This window comes from Gossypium arboreum, chromosome 8 (genome assembly GCF_025698485.1).
Source record: "Gossypium arboreum isolate Shixiya-1 chromosome 8, ASM2569848v2, whole genome shotgun sequence".
NCBI classification, from domain to species: domain Eukaryota; kingdom Viridiplantae; phylum Streptophyta; class Magnoliopsida; order Malvales; family Malvaceae; genus Gossypium; species Gossypium arboreum.
In genome coordinates, this window is record NC_069077.1 from 39672537 (window position 1) to 39677197 (window position 4661).

Here is a 4661-nt window from a genome sequence, read left to right on the forward strand (position 1 = left end):
TGGCGGCCATTAGCTAATATCAAAGGGAATTTGACATGCAAGTCCACCCTTTGATTACATGCACTAATAGGCCACTTACATTTGCCCAAAGACATTTCTAAGTTTTCTCACATAAGTCCTAATCACAAAAATTCATCTACAATTAAGAAAAATCCAAACATGAAATTTTCACACATTCATATTCACATATTCTAGACAATAAATATTACGTTCCAACATTTCGGTGACTCGGTTTAGCGGTCCCGAAACCACTTCCCGACTAGGGTCAATTTTGGGCTGTCACATATAACTAATTTAAATTCTTTACGAATCATATCATAACATTTTTTTAAACATATATCCATTTATATAATTCATAAGCAAATAGTGCCAAATATATCATTTTACCACATAGCATATGCGCATATCAAAGATATTCAATAATTCAATCAATTATTACAAACATGAATTATATAAAGTAAACATATTTAAGTACATATCATTTTTAGAAAAACTCTATTTGGCACAATAAGGATATAATAAATTTAACCAAATCATTCATGGCATAAGTACATTACTATATATATATGGTTTCAAATGGCTAAATCATAAACAAGTCTACTTATAAGTTCTTCTAAGTAGATTGTGCAAGACTAAAAGGTCTAGTATCAATTTAGACATATATTAAAAGAACACTGAATGGTCTAACCATCAAAGTGCATATAACCATTCACATTCACCTATTTTGCATAAAAACAATCATGATTCCTTATAACTTAAATTACTATTCATTTGGACATTCTACAAAACCTTAGCCGAATGTAATCATGCTTATTACTTATGTTTATTTTAATGTCCACGTTCAACTTTACTCAATCATATTACGTGCATGTAATCTCACATAGAATCAAATCCATATATTAACCATAATTTGCATTTCACATCAAACACATCACAAATATGTATATATATACATATAACATAGCAAACACTTGTTTAATACTTTAAAATACCAAAACCGAATCTAGACATGTTATTATCACTTATCTTGCAAAATAACAAAGGTCATATTCAATACCAATTCAATGATTACATGTTTCGATAAGCACATATAAATATATATATATATCAAACCAACACATCATATGCTTATATATATACATATATAAGTGCCGAATCATGATTAATTTACTAACATAATTCATATTCATTTCTTCACTTAATGAAACCATATTGAACTCACTTTTATCACATGCCATAATCGAATCACCTTGTTACCCAAATACATGGAAAAACTAAGTAAAACATGTTTCATATATATATACATAACATTTCTGAATCATCAACTCAATAATTTCATTACCTAAATTCAACATTTAACTGAATACACTCATCAACTAAATTAAATCATTATTATCAAATGCAAGACATAGCCGAATCATTAAATAATAGGTAACATATCAAGCATAATTCATACTTATATATATATCATAGCCAATTCAACCAAAACAAATAAAATCATCATTTGAGCATAGCATACAAACCAAACTTAGCACACACAAGAACTATGATCAAGATAGAAAATACTTATATATCAAATTAGCCATTTCCACATGGCATATTATAAACAACACTTCAAACATATCCGAAAAGTGGTATAGCCTATACATGCCATAGGTTCAAAATTTAGCTTTTAAAAATACTGATAAATAGATGATACTGTGATAGACTTCACTGAAGATGCCTGAGCCCGTAACTAGTCTCCAAAATCTATAAAACAAAAGCAAACATACACACACCGTAAGCTATCACAGCTGAGTAAGTCATAAGCAAATAAACATCTCAATGACATAATCAACTCAATTTAACCAAACCAATTCATGCTATCATAATCACATGTAATCTCAAACTTGCAAATTCATAAACATATACATTCATGTATCAACTTTAACTTGGCCAAAATACATATATATCCATTATCAAAGTTATCATTTACTTCCAAGGTCATAATATCATCATATAGACGAATATTTATACACATTCATATATGTATACACATGTTTCACACTTTAATATCACATACTTATATCATTTTGCCGAATATAGATTTGCATTCAATATACATATAACCAACCTTATAACATGATTCATATCATCACTTCAAATACCAAAACTGACCTTAATTTCAATACATTAGCTAACACATACCTGTACCTTTTAATTTGATTTCACATTCGGTCTTTACTTAACATTGCCCGTTGAATCATTTGGAATTAAATAGGATACTTGGATAGTCGCACATATCATACAATGCCAACGTCCTAGACGTGGTCTTACATGTAATTACATAACAATGCCACTATCCCAGATAAAGTCTTACTCGTAAACACATATTGGAATCACCTATTGATGCCAACGTATTAAACGTGGTCTTACTCGCACATACATATCAGAATCACATATCGATGCCAATGTATTAAACATGGTCTTACTCGCACACACATATTAGAATCACATATCGATGCCAACGCATTAAACGTAGTCTTACTCGTAATCACATATCAATGGCAACGTCCCAGACGTGGTCTTACACGTAATCACATATCGATGCCAACGTCCCAGACGTGGTCTTACATGTAATCACATATTGGAAATCCTATGTCATGACATACGTATCCTAACTATTCCTAAGGTTTGTACGGGACTTTCAGACGTCGTATCTCGGCTTAATTGAGTTTTTAAACATAGCTGCCAAGCATATACACATTCGGCTACCACATATATACTTTTGCATAATTCATTTCAGCATATATAACTCGTATTTATTTAAAATTTACAACATCTATTTGCTTATAAACTTACCTCGGACAACGATAATCGGAACAGAACGATTATTCGACAACTTTGGTTTTCTCCCGATCCAAACCCAATTTCTTTGGTTATTGATCTAAACATATTCAAATTAAACTCATTCAAACATAATTTCATTCAATTTAGTCCAAAAACACAAAAATGGGAAAATTACTATTTTGCTCCTAACATTTTACACTTTTTACAATTTAGTCCAAATTGCACAAAACACAAAACATGCAAAATTTGCACACACCATGCTTAGGTCAAATTTTACGCATGCTCATACAAGTCTATACATTTCATTTATTTCACATTTTAGTCCCTCAATTTATTATTTTTGCAATTTAGCCCTAATTACTCAAATTCATCAAAAATTCCAATAAAAAATATATTAATCCAAAACATAACTTTCATAATTCATCATCTAACATCACAAAGCTCAATTATTCATCAATGGAATAACTAAAAATATTCATCAAAATCAGAAATTCAAGCATGGGCTTTGTACATTACACTGCAACAATCTCAAAAACGTAAAAATTATCAAAAACTGAGCTAGTTACATACCTTAATCAAGCTTCAACGATGGGCGAACCTTAAAGCTTTATTTTTATTTCTTCTTCCTCATATTCGTACAAGTAGGAAAGATGAACACATGGTTTTGATTTTTTTATGTTTTATTATTATAAAATTATTATCATTTTACCTATTTAGCCTTTGTTATAAAATAATAAACCATGTATTAACCCGTCCATCACTTTAACTATGGTAATATTGCATTATAAATACCTCAAATTAAAAAGACAACAACAATTCGCCCCTTGCACATTTAACCATCAAATTTTTATTTTACGCGAATAAGCCCTTTTATTAAATCGGGCACTCAGACGACAAAATTAAAACACAAAAAATTCACGGATATAAATTCACACATAATAAACACATAAAATAATTTTTAAAATTTTTTTAACTCAGATTCGTGGTCCTGAAACCACCGTTTCGAATAGGGTATAAATTGGACTGTTACAAGGCGTGTCCTCGGTCGTATGGTGCAAGTCAGTATGTATGCCCTGTTTTCACATGGCCTGTTATAGGGGCGTGTCTGGTAACCGTGTGAGTCACACGACCTATTGACATGGGCGTGTGACCTTTAAAAGTTTGAAAATTTTCTAAGTTTCTTAAAGTTTGTGAATGTTATCGGTTTAGTCTCAAACCACTTCTAAGCATGTTTTAAGGTCTTGTAGGACCTTATAAGGGATAATGTGGACGAGTTGTATGGATATTGATTATGAATGCATTAATGTATGTGAATGATGTGTATTATCCGGTAATGCCTCATAACCCTATTCCAGAGATGGATATGGGTTAGGGGTGTTACATTTAATTGGTATCAGAGCTAGATTTAGTCGATTTTAGGACTAACGTAGCATGTGAGAGTCTAGCTATACATACCATATATACATGAACTGCGATAGTATGATGACTCTTGACAGTTAGAATGTGTTTTTTTATAGCAAATGGATTTCGATCGAGCCGTAGCTGACGATGTTGAAAGTAATGCGCCTGCGCCGCTTAAGGGGCAATGTCGGCTAATGCTATGCCTATTTTAAGTAGGCAAGGGGGAGAGGCTAAGCAATCCTTCTTCCAAATGATGAGTGAATGGTTCACGGAATTCATTAGAATGAATCTGGCTGCTCAACGACCTCTATCCTCACATGTTCCTCAACAAGTCCTAGTTGTGCCACAAGTGATAGATCCAATTTGATTGAGTAAGCCACCTGTTGATAGGATTCAAAAACACAGGGCTGAAGAGTTCTAGGCTACAGTTG